The sequence below is a fragment of the Rhinolophus sinicus genome, chromosome X, assembly GCF_036562045.2.
Source record: "Rhinolophus sinicus isolate RSC01 chromosome X, ASM3656204v1, whole genome shotgun sequence".
NCBI lineage: Eukaryota > Metazoa > Chordata > Mammalia > Chiroptera > Rhinolophidae > Rhinolophus > Rhinolophus sinicus.
In genome coordinates, this window is record NC_133768.1 from 117,250,219 (window position 1) to 117,263,757 (window position 13,539).

Sequence of the window (13,539 nt, forward strand, 5' to 3'; positions counted from 1 at the left end):
ATACAAATCAAAGAATGCCTACAAAATATTCTGAGTTTTAATTCTGGTACTCAGTTTCCTCATCTGTAAAACATGGAGGTTGTATTGAATCATTTTCCCTGACTCAGACAGTCAAAATCTCAAGAATAAATGTGACTTTCAAGTGCCTGTAATCCAACCTCTCACTCTATGCAGGGAGATTCTCAAATTCCATCCCAAGTGGTCACACATGCCACTAGGTATCACTTCCAACAGTATTTTCATCTTTGGGCAGTTCTTAAATTTGTTTCTCCATGAACTACAACTGCTTTAAAAAGCAAAAACCAACCATTCCTGACTCCATAATCAATCTGAAAAGACCATCAAACCCTCTATTTTTGAGGAGTTGTCTCCCACAATCTAAACAGCTCCTATGATGCTTCGCATAGACTTTTTTTTTTTTTTTTTTTAAGATTTTATTGGGGAAGGGGAACAGGACTTTATTGGGGAACAGTGTGTACTTCCAGGACTCTTTTTCCAAGTCAAGTTGTTGTCCTTTCAATCTTAGTTGGAGGATGCTGTTCAGCTTCAAGTTGTCCTTTCAGTCTTAGTAGTGGAGGGCGCAGCTCAGCTTCAGCTCCAGGTCCAGTTGCTGTTGCTAGTTGCAGGGGGCGCAGCCCACCATCCCTTGCGGGACTCGAACCGGCAACCTTGTGGTTGAGAGGACGTGCTCCAACCAACTGAGCCATCTGGGAGCTCAGCGGCAGCTCAGCTCAAGGTGCCGTGTTCAATTTTAGTTGCAGGAGGTAGAGCCCACCATCCCTTGCGGGATTCGAGGAACTGAATTGGCAACCTTGTGGTTGAGAGCCCACTGGCCCATGTGGGAATCGAACCGGCAGCCTTTGGAGTTAGGAGCATGGAACTCGAACCGCCTGAGCCACTGGGCCAGCCCTTCTCATACACAATCTTAAGTCCAAATCACTCTCTGTATCCTGGATGTTCTCCTCTAGCCTCCTTTCAGAGAGCTGATCTTAAAAGTGAAACAAAACCAATAGGTGGAACAGGATTCTTACCTCTCTGATTCTAAACATTTGTAGTGAGAACACAACCAGTTAGCTCTATATTAGATGGTTTGAAGGTCTTCAATGGATACATATCTTGTAAACAGTCAGCACTGGGTCCCTAGAAGCTTGCAAAATGGAGGAAGCACTTCTAAATGGGAAAGGGGAGGGTCAAAAGGATGCTGACAGCAGTAAAAACAAATGGCTTACTGCATAACTTCCCTAATATTAGTTATCACCTCTGTAGTTACAAAAAACAGGGATCTAGAACATTCTAAATAGTGTAGGCTCCTAGGGCCATGTGGGAGAAATGGTAACATCATATCCACAAATACATTTTGTCACATTCTATACTGAAGAGTCTAGTCTATGTAGATAACATCTGTGTACTTTTCCCACCAGAATCTCAGTTCCTAAGACATTTGCCTGATTCTTTCAGAAACTAGGAAATAAATATTAAAGATAATCAGTGGAATAGATACACACAAACAATACTGAAGACCTGAATAAAAGGAGAAACATACCATGTATGAGAAGAGTACAAAGACGATAGCTCTCCAAAAGTTAACCTATACATTCAATGCCATCCCAATTGCAATTCCAGTGGTATTTGTACTGAAAACTTCACAAGTTTCTAAAGGTCTCCTGGAAGAATAAGTACATGAAAATAGAGATATTAAAAAAAATAAGAATGAGGGACTTACCTTACCAGATAAAGTTGTTACTAAAAACTAGGCATGTGGGAAATGACAGCAGCCACACTGTCTAATCATAACGCAGTAAAACCATTTTTTTTCCAAAGAAAAAGTAGTTTAAACCAGAGGTCCTCACAGTAAATAACTATTGGGTCAATAAAATAATATAAATTATAATAAAATGTAACATATACTAATTTATATAATAAAATGTAAATTATGTACTAAACATTTTTAGTGCACAACAAAATAAGAACACTACTTATGAGATTCAGCCAATACTATATATAGCCTTAAGTTCTCTTATTATAAGATAATGGAAAAGAATTACTCTTAGTAAAGGTAACAAAGGAGAGGAGAAGGGGATAGCAAAAATATGTGAATAATGGCCAAAAACTTGCCAAATTTGATGAAAAAAATATTAATCTATACATGCAAGAAGATCAATATATGCCAAAAAGGATAAACAAAGAAATTCAAATCTAGACTCATGATAGTCTAATTGTTCAGTTGACTTCAGAATCTTGAATGCAGCAAGAGAAAAACAACTTACCATGTTCAATGGATCCTCAATAAGTTAAAACTGACTTCTTGTCATAAACATAGAGGCCAAAAAATAGTGATATAACATATTCAAACCACTGAAGAAAAAAAACGTTAACTGAGAATTCTGTATCCAGCAAAAATATCCTTGATAAATGAAGGACAACTTATGACATTCCCAGATAAACAAAAATCAAAAGAATTCAGTACTAGCAGACATGTCCTACAAGAAATAAAAAACGGAGTTCTTTAGGCAGAAATGAAAGGACACCAAACAGAAACTCACATGTACATGAAACTAAAAGTAACTGCATAAATAAATATAAAAGACAAAAATTATACTTTTATTTGTAACACTTTCTTCTTATTTCTGACTTAAATACAAGAACATAAAGGAATAACTAGAAACCTGTGTTGATATGTTTATATTGTATGCAGATGTAATTTGCATAATAATAGCACAAGAGGAACAATGATATAATGAAGCAAACTTTGAACACAACTGAAATTAAGTTGGCATTAATCTGAAGTCAATTATTTTAAGGTAAGATGTTATTGAAATAGAAGCAAACATGAAAAAAATAGCTCAAAAATATAATAAAAAAACCAATGGAATTAAAATGGAACAAAAATATTTACCACAAAGGAAGGCAGAAATAGAGGAACAGAGAAACAAAAAGACATAAGACACATGGAAAACAAATAGGAAAACAACAGACATCAGTCCTACCTTACCAGTAATTATATTAAACAAAACAATTTTTAAATCCAATCAAAAGGAAGAGTTTGACAAAACATTTAAAAAATACAACCCATCTATAGGCTATCTATAAGATAAGACACACATTTTAGATTCAAAGACACAAACAGGTTGCAAGTAAAAGTTTGGAAAAAGATACACCAGTCAAAACAGTAATCAAAAGACAGCTAGACTAGCTATATCAATAAAAAGTAGAATTAAGAAAAGATTGTTACTAGAGACAAAAAAAAAAAAGACATTTTATTTTAATCAGAGGATCCATCAGGAAAATATAAGAATTGTAAACATTCATCTAACAATAGAGCACAAATTTTTTTTTTAATTAAATTTATTGAGGTGACAATTGTTAGTAAAATTACATAGATTTCACCATCACTAATCATCAGAGAAATGCAAATCAAAACCACAATGAGATATCACCTCACCCCAGTCAGAATGGCTATCATCAACAAGACAAATAGTAACAAATTCTTAAATAACCAATGGGTCAAGGAAGAAATCACAAAGAGAATTAGAAAATACTTTGAAAGAAAATGTAAACAGAACATAGAAAATTTAGGAGATACAACAAAAACAGACCCTAGAGGGAAAATTGTAGCTATAATTACCTACATTAAAAATTAAGATCTCGGGGCCGGCCCGGTGGCTCATGCGGTTGGAACTCCGTGCTCCTAAATCCGAAGGCTGCCGGTTCGATTCCCACATGGACCAGTGGGCTCTCAACCATAAGGTTGCCAGTTCAACTCCTCGAGTCCCGCAAAGGATGGTGGGCTGCGCCCCCTGCAACTAGCAACTAGCAACGGCAACTGGACCTGGAGTTGAGCTGTGCCCTCCACAACTAAGATTGAAAGGACAACAACTTGACTTGGAAAAAAGTCCTGAAAGTACACACTGTTCCCCAATAAAGTCTTGTTCCCCTCCCCCAATTAAAAAAATAATAATAAAATAAAAAATCTTTATTAAAAAAAATTTAAGATCTCAAATGAGCAAACTACCTTAAGAAATTAGAAAAAGGTGCAAACTAAACCCAAATAAATCAGGAAGAAGGAAATAATACAAGTTGGAATGAAAATAAATGAAAGAAATAGAGAAAATCAAGGAAAATAAATTTGGTTCTTTGAAACAATGAAAAAAAAAAGATAAACCTGTAGCTAGACTGACCATTAAAAAAGAGAAAACTCAAAATATGATCAGGAATAAGACGGGACATTATTATCAATCTTACAGGAACAAAAAGAATCACAAGGGAATATTATCAAAGAGTGTATGCCAATTAGATATCTTAGATGAAATGGACACATTCTTAGAAAGACAACCAATCAAACATGACTCAAGAAGAAAAATCTGAGCTTTTGGCAGTGAGCAGCCTGTGTTGGCCCATGTTGCGGTTTTTCTTGGACAACTCTCAGGGGTCCATGGGCCCCAGGCAGGTGGCAGCTGGCCTCAGCATGCTCTGTGCCTTTTTCTGAGTAACCCCAGGCTCATCACCAGCACCAAATCTGAGTCTGCATTAATCTGGTGACCATCACTGACGTGCCAATAGCAATCAAGGGTCAACAACAAGAAGGCACACACAACCCACACAACAGACACACCTGGAGCACCTAGCTCAGGTGACCAGGGAGACTGCATCACTGGGCCCCACAGGGCACTTATTACGTAAGGCCAAACTGCCAAGACTAGGAGACATAGCAGATCTACCTAATACATAGAAATAAACACAGGTAGGCAGCCAAGATGAGAAGACAAACTAACGTATCCCAAATGAAAAAACAGGACAGAACTCCAGGAAAAGAAATAAATGAAACAGAGGCAAGCAATCTACCAGATAGAGTTCAAAACACTGCTTATCAAGATGCTCAGTGATCTCAGGGAGAACTTCAACAAAGAGATAGTAAGAATAAAAAGACACAGAAACCATAAAAAAGAACCAGTTAGATATGAAAGATACACTAGAAGGAATCAACAGCAGATTAGATGAAGCAGGGGATCAAATCAGCAATTTGGAAGATAAGGTAGCCATTGGAATAGCAAAAAGAAAAAAGAATTTTAAAAAATGAGGATAGTGGAAGGGGCCTCTGGGACAACATCAAGCATAACAATATTCACATCACAGGGGTACCAGAAGAGAGAGCGCGAGGGATTAAAAACCTATTTGAGGAAATAATGACAGCAAACTTCCCTAATCTGGTGAAGAAAATGGATATTCAAGCCCAGATAGCGTAGAGTCCCAAGCACGATGAACCCACAGCAGCCCACACCAAGACACATAATTAAAATGGCAAAGGTTAAAGACAAAGAGAGAATCTTAAAAGCAAGAAGAGAAAAGCAATTAATTACCTACACGGGAGCTCCCATAATACTATCAGCTATTTTATCAACAGAAACTTTCCAGGCCAAGAGTGGCACGAAATAACTCAAAGTGATGAAAAGCAAGGACCTACAACCAAAACTACTCTACCCAGGAAGGTTAACATTTAGAATCAAAGGACAGACAAGAAAAAGTTAAAGGAATTCCTCACCACCAAACCAGTAGAAGAAATGTTAAAGAGACTTCTTTAAAAAGAAAAGATCAAAAATATAAATAAAATGGCAATAACTACATATCTATCAACAATTACTTTCAATGTACATGGATTAAATGCTCTAATCAAAAGACATAGGGTGGCTGAACGAATAAGAAAACAAGACCCTTATATATGCTGCCTATAAGAGACGCACTTCAGATCAAAATACACACAATAAGGGATAGAAGAAGACATTTCATGAAAATGGAAACTTAAAAAAAATATCTGGGTTAGCAATACTTATAGCAGACAAAATAAACTTTAAAACAAAGGCTATAACAGGAGACAAAGAAGGACGTTCCATAATGATAAAGGGATCAAGCCAAGAGGATATATCTCAAAACCATGTCATATCAGCTTATAGGGCATGTGCTTACATTTAACCAAAGTCAGCTAATGTTACTGCAACAAAAGTACAATAAAATATATGAAATAACAATATTGGAAATTTTGGAATAGTACATTAAGCCTTTAACAATTTACTCCCTCAGACATTTTTCATATATGGAGTAATGTTTTCCTGTGAGATTGACTGGTTTGAGGAGAAACACATGATCTTTGGTATGTGATGTAAAGAAATCATCCATATGTTTTTCAGTTTGCTAGTGAAATGTAAAAATTGGTAGTGATAAATCAGAATGATTAAGCTAAGAAGTAGGGATACTGAATTAAACAAATTGTACACAAACTATACTGCACACAAACACCAATGACAAACTTTGAGCTAGAACCTGTCATTGCACAAAATCAAGAAATGAAACAAGTGCCCTTGAAATTCCTCAAATGTATTTTTGGCTCATTAGCAGAGTCTTCAGGTTACCATTTTAATACTCTGTCAGAACCAAATTTGTGATGCAGGCTATGCCACGTTGTTTGAGAAGGGTGACGTGTTGTGGACTAATACAGTACTACAGGATATAGAAAGAAAACTATTGTGTCCACAAGATGGCGAACCTTGAAATACTTTTTGATGATGAAGGACACAAAAAGCTGCAGAAATTTGGTTGCAGACGCCTAAACTTATAGGAAAATAGCCACTGTAACATACATAATAATTACACTGACCTACTTTTAAAATGCCGCTTACCTCAGTGAATTGGAGATACAATTAACAATATTAGAATCGAATAAACAGCTTTTATGAAGACTGAAATATTTTTGGCTCTTTAGTACTGTCAGATTGTAATAATATTAACCTGTTTCTGATGGGAGTGGTAAACTTAACATATTCAAAAGGCATTGTGTTTTGGGGTAAATTGCGTAACACTGGGTTTCCATTGTTTCCTTTTTGTCCACTAAACTGCAAAAACTGAATGAAGTTTTCTCGGAGTTTTACAAGTGAAAACCCCACTCTTATCATGTTATGTTGGAACTAAGGAATTGGCAAGACTACATATCACACAACCAAGTGAGCTATAAACAAGAATCACACTACTAATATATACCTAAACCTACGAGTACTCATTAAAATTTAAATGTCTAATAATAAAAGAAGCTCAACACAATCTTACACTATATTAGTGACTCAACATAGAGGAATCAGATGGTAATAATACTACTGGAAAATAGGGGAGTAAGTTGTGGTATCTCATTATTTGGCAAAGGACGCCATCGTATGGACAGATTAGGTACTGCATAACGGTTACCTTGTGTCCACAAGCTGGCGCCAGATTCCTACCAATCTCAATATTTCTGATTATGTAGCACCGCTGATGGCACCAGTTTCAGACATTCACATGAACTTCAAAGCATCTAAATTCCCAAAGGGCAACGGTGAATATGCCAATTGGCTAGCATACCATTGTGGATTAGCTCCAATTTGTCCGCAGTTCAGAGACAAGTCTGGAAAGGCCTGATACATTACAACCTATGAAAAGTCCACGCAATTACCATAGATTTAACAAGCAGTGGAATTAATAATAAAATAATGGCCATAAGACAGTATTGAGGCTAACAGAATCCGGCATATACTTATGACTAAATTTACCCATACATACTTTTGCTTGTCAAAGGTCGTTCAGAACAAAAATTCGAGTGGAAACTTGGCACCTGCTAAAAAGTGAGGCCGTGTGGACAAATTTAGTAGAAAAATACCAAATAATTGCCTAACTCTGAAACAGTGTCGAATCTGAAAGTTAGAAATATGCCAGGATAAATACTCGCCATCAATATGGGGGATAGATAAGTGTTGTAAAATTACTTGCAAATGACAATGGGAATAAATCCAATGCATACATGGCACAGTCAGCATGAAGAGCTGTCAATGGTATGTAGATCCCCAGTGTTAAAATGTTACTCCACCAAATGCCTTCATTACTGAATTACTGGTTCCCAAACCTGCACGTAGTGCAGTAGGAGGAATTTTCTTCAAATCAAGCCAATAATTTTAAAGGATGACACTGTGAAGACAGACAAATGAAGTATTACAGAAGACCTATGGTAATGGGTCTTTTTGTCCAAAACAAGCACCAAATTTGATGTCTTGTGAAAGGTATGATGGGCAATGGGATAAGTTGAGACGAAAATCATTCCCCCAAAAAGCACATAGGTTCCTGAAGATATGGAAATCAGTTGTGGCAAATTTTCTTTCAAAAGCCTATTGTGCTGGCAGAGAATTGAGGGATGCTAATGAAATGCAACTGGAAAACACCCTGAGACACTGGCAGGTAACAACAGCCCTCAAGGGACAACAAAGACAGGGAACTCCATAAATTTGTACTCTTATTTGCAAGCTGGTAGGCAGTGCCAACAAATATATGATAGGTGGTTGTTATATAACATTAGCAACACGACTTAATATAAATATGATGAAGTATTAGCTACCCAGGCTTGCAGTACCATCTGTGTCCATTTACAAGGTCAAATTTCCCACAGAAAACTGACATCAAATAGCATTATTTCACTACAAATTGCAATTAATGGGTATTTAAAGTGGGTGCCAAATGGGCAACTTGATTGCATTACCTATTTGCACTGGATGGAAATAACCCAACTACCGTGTTTCCCTGAAAATAAGACCTAGCCAGACCATCAGCTCTAATGCGTCTTTTGGAGCAAAAATTAATATAAGACCCAGTATTATATTTATATTACATTATATTATATTATATTATATTATATTATATTATATTATATTATATTATATTATATTAATTACATTACATTAAGACCCAGTCTTGTAGTAAAATAAGACCAGCTCTTAAGAGCTGATGTCTGACTAGGTCTTATTTTCGGGAAAACAACGGTAGCTAATGGATTTCTATGTAAAATTAAACACTGCACCTAAAAAGAATGACTGGTATATCACTGCAAGTATATATGTTAGTATGAACATTTAGTTCCTAGAATCAAAGGCCCTTAAGATGCAATGTGTTTGTTAGTGAATGGCAAAATTCTAAAATTTTACTAGGTCTAAACTTTGTAACAGAAGACTCTGCACCAGATTACCAAGGGACAGGGTTATGCAGTTACATATGAAAGATGTCCTTACTTCTCATGTGTCCATAGAGAAACTGAAATTGGAATTCATAACTGAATGCACGGCAGAGAATCTATTTGCTGAATTTAGCTGCCAATTAACTGGGTGTTAAATCCTGTCTGAAAATTCATTTAAGCTAGAAAAATAATGGACCACATATTTTGTAAGATGTACTTTAGGACAGCAGTTCTCCAGCACTGACTGTCACTAATGCAACAATAAGGCAGTGTCTACAGGACCTTACTTAGGAGTAGCAAATGGACAATGAAAAAGGGGGTATGATAAAAAAAAAAAGTTAAAAAAAAAAGGGGGGTATGGCATCAGCACGCTTTCAAGAAAGCAACATTCCAAAGACATTTATCAAAAACTGCTAAGAAAGCTTAGCCATACTATTAATGTAGGGAATTGTCAGCATAACCTTGACTTTATGAAAATGTAAGTAATATAGCCTAGGCAGAATCAGTGAAAGGAATAGTAACGGCTAATGGTAGTATTAATAGAAATTCACTCTGAAAATTCAGCCAAGCCCGTCTGGGGAGAGTTGAGAAGTGCAGCATTCAGAGGAGCCCCATTTGACTAAGACAGAAAGTGCTAGTGGGACTAGACCTTCCTGTCCACTAGCAGGAAAAATGTCCTTAAAGCCAGTGCCTGGAGATTGTATTGCCAACATATGGTTCCCAAAGGGCACTACAGGTGATAAAATTGTCTCAGAGCCTTTTCAGATTGTAAAGACATGGAAGATAGGCACTGACACTAAGTAGGCATCAAGGAATTTCACTGCCCACATTACAACATTGTTGCCATTCTAATTTCTTCTTTGTACTGGGGTGTGTGATGGGGAGCACTGCACAATATACTGAGGCCCTAGGAAGGTCCTTTGTGTGGATGGGGTGTAGGATGGACTCTGGGGAGACCTGTTTGTAGTTGACATGCAAGGTAGGGAGGAAGCAATGGTGAACCGACCTTACCTTCCAACGGTGACAAATCTTCTGTGCTCCTTCCAATTATTGAAACAGCCCGGCAGGGAAGTATATTCATGAATCCCACCCAAACTCCAAGGTCACCGCGAAAAGAATTTATTTCCCCACAATTTTGTGGTGAGCTGCCCTACAGAACAGCAATACTTTTCACTTTAAAATGCCACTTGGTTTTCTTTTTGGTGGAGTTAGTCTAAAATGGATGATTCAGAAGCCAGTTTTATTCCCACCTCTTCCAGTATGTCATTTTTAAAGATTGCAAACCTCTCCTTTGTTGAGTGATTTTAACACATTTTTTGCGGGAAACGAGTAAACTCATCATATTGCTTTTTATACCAAAGATAACACATATTTTGCAGAGTAAATAAATAGACCTCTTTTTAAACTAAAACACTGAAGTTTCATGGAAAAATATCAAATAGCTCGAAAAAATATGAATATTTTACGGAAAGTCTAATTTTGGCGAGAAAATGTCAAAAAAGCCCCGCATTACGACGCGATTTGGTGGGAAAATGCCCGCTTACAAAGTGTTTAATATGTGGTTGATGGTGAGATGTGAATCAAAGTGCAAAGGAAGCTTTAGGGCCTCTTTAAAAACTAAGTACAGTAAGCACACCTCATGCAAAGGGCAAATAAGACAAGGGGCACTGGCCACTGTGGCAGGCGTGAACCAAGGTTACCTTCATCAATTTCTGAGGGCACCACCAAGCACCACAGACAAACTGCATCAGGCTCAGTCCTCCTCCCGACGAAAGCAGTCTTTCTTTTCATCAAAAACTTGTTCCAAGTTATTTTGCAGGTCAGTGTCTGCAACCATCCTTCTGACTAAAAACCCTGTCACTACATTGTTTACCACATGCTGTGGCCCTAACACAACTATGGTATTCCTTAAGACCACCCAACTCTAGCATGCACGCAGCACTACTGCGTTTACTTAACCTCTCTTAAGTTCAAGTGGAAAGCATGGGAACTATGTGCTTTGAGTGAAGTTAGTATGTCTCTAGTTATGTGTATTTGTTGCTTCAATGTCCTGCATGTACCACAGTAAGATTCTTTGAGGCATGTGAAATACACAAAGTCTTTTAAGATCTTAATACTGCTGATTCCCCACCCTTCTCCCAAATTGAGCACAGTCATAGATACTCAGGACACACTGGCAGGACACAGGCTGGCTCATGAGTCCCCTAGGGCATGAAAAGCAAGGGGAGGGGAGGAGAGGGCAGTTGGATACCATAATGGAGGCATCTCAAGTTGGCACTTGTATATGAAGATGATGGTCCCAAAACTCTATTTGCAACATACTGAGCATTGATCGGTGACAAAAACCTGTGCTCCAATTCCTACAGGGTATATACCTGCCCTCCATGCTGCTCCCTATCAGCCTGACATTACAGAAAACCACCCTTCTACTTCTCTAAATGACAGCCAGAAGTAGCCCCTCTCTCAGTGCTTGAATTCACCCAGAGCATATGCCATCACTGACCCCCATAATACACACAACCAGGACCAGCATTAAGAGGGCAGAGGTATGGTTGGGCCTTGCCAGGGAGATGCAGTGATGTGAAGACAGCTGCTGTGATCACATTTCTTCTTGGACTGATGCTTGATTTCTTCAAAGCACTATGCCAAAGCAGCAACAGGTTGTTGACCATGGGAAAGTGTAATAATGCCAAGTGAGGCCTCGTCCCAGCACTGTGCTCCTTGGATCTGAAGGCACCTCCAGATTCTGATGAAAGCTACCTTAGGGTGTGCTGTAAGGGGACACATGTAAGTGATTATAGTTTCTGATACTTGGCATCCTTCAGGGGCCAGGGTGAAACAAAGCGACTTCCCGGACAGACTAACCTAAGTCACAGGCTGAAGATCGACACAGGCAGGGAGGCAAGGCACGGAGCAGAAGTCAGAGCCCAATACAAGAAGCCTTCGACAATCAGCCCAGCACACACAACCACCTTTGAAGAGGTAAAATGAGACGCCAAGGGCCACATGATTCATTCTTAAGACCATGTTGCAGGGACCATGTTGCCAGGTAACAAATTGACCCCGGTACCATGCCTGGGGTAAAGACTTGTGCACACTACAACTAAAATGGTTCATGCGTACATGAATTTAAGTGCATTTAACTTAAACCTGAAGAAACTTAAGAGCTAGAAATTTCAAAACTTCAAGACCACGTCAAGGCTGAGAGCCAATAAATAGAAAAGATTCTCAATCCCAAAGGGATTTCTTTTTTTTAAAACTGAAAAAGGAGTAAAGCCTGACTTTCCAAAAGGCCACAGTGAACACTGGAGTCTCAGGTCTGACACCCAAAGCCCACCCTCCTCCTACCCTGCCACAGAGGTGTCTCTGAAGGATAGGCAGTGCTCGGCTCTCCCTCTGTGCACAGCTGTTTTCTTTCCTATTAAACAAACAAACGTGCTTAGGAAAGCCCTGCCCTGACGTGGGAGGCTAGCTGCACTTCAGTGGAATCTAATACTTAACTTCCTTTGATATATGTGGGTGACCTGAATCCCAAACAATTCAAAGCTTTCTTGGAATGTAAAAGACCATGAACTGAGCCTTTAAATTTAAACCAACTTAAAAGCATTCTGATCTTGTTAAACTTTTCTCTCCAATTCACACTTGATCTGTACCATGTACATGATGTTTACATTATAATGAACTCAATAGGCACACAGACAGATGTTCAGTTTGGGCACAGTAAACCTATGTTATTAATGGCTTTTCTCTAAAAATTCAACCCATTGAACAATGCATTCTGGTTTATAACTTCTTCTCCGTCTTGTGGAAAGACGGCCCTATTCCCAGCAACATTACAAACCATGGGACATGACGCCTCACCTGACTTAACTCTGCAGTGCATGAAATGCGAAGCCAAATGGAGGCTGAAGAGCTGAACGTAGAGGGGCCTGGCTGTCCAAAGCTGAACCTGGAAAGAAACGTCTGGGGCAAAACAGGTGACTTGATGGCAGGTTGACTCCCAGGAATCTTTGTCTAAAAGGCAGTTATCTACTTGGGAAGCCAATGGAGCACTTGGGAACAATTCTCATTCCAAAGGCTTCTTCCATGAAGTCAGGCAAATTTGCATAAATATGTACATATAAGGTTATTAGGATGGAGCCATCACAAGAGGAAATACTCTCGGCTGCCTCGGCTGGAGGTGACGGTTCAGGAGCACTCAAGTTTTAAATACCAAGTAAGAACTAGAACAAAAACCTTAGAAACCCATAGGCAAATATAAAAATGTATAATAAATCTGGTCTTTGTCCCTTTGGTAGCACAGAACTCCTAAAAGCCTGAAATGGGAGTGTTCTTCTGTAATTCATAGGAAGCCCCTTCTGACCACACCAGACTTTATGCTAACTAGATGATTCAAGGTAGGTCCTTAGAGAGTTTCCAGAGAAGGGATGAAAATCCAGGAATATGATTAGAAGGTTCAGACTTTCAGCCCCACTCCAAGATCTCCAGGGAGCAGCGAAGGGTTGGAGACTGAACTTAAT

General features: G+C 38.5%; 1 long non-coding RNA gene across 19 annotated transcripts in view; it reads right to left on the minus strand.

The window, feature by feature from the left end:
- The window catches only part of LOC109455996 (uncharacterized), a 42,097-nt gene that overhangs the window by 8,517 nt on the left and 20,041 nt on the right, over positions 1–13,539 (minus strand). For 6 of the 19 annotated variants that reach the window (XR_012493280.1, XR_012493271.1, XR_012493284.1 and 3 more), the window contains exons 3-7: positions 10,031–10,232; positions 7,820–7,983; positions 3,630–3,855; positions 2,268–2,480; positions 1,544–1,664 (exon numbers count right to left, since the gene is read on the minus strand). The exons of 1 other annotated variant lie outside the window; for it this stretch is intronic. This is a non-coding gene — a long non-coding RNA (uncharacterized LOC109455996). Of the gene's footprint in view, positions 1–1,543; positions 1,665–2,267; positions 2,481–3,629; positions 3,856–7,819; positions 7,984–10,030; positions 10,233–10,719; positions 12,983–13,539 lie in introns of all 19 variants that reach the window. 12 more of the 19 variants (XR_002138762.2, XR_002138768.2, XR_012493275.1 and 9 more) reach the window with 11 other exon arrangements.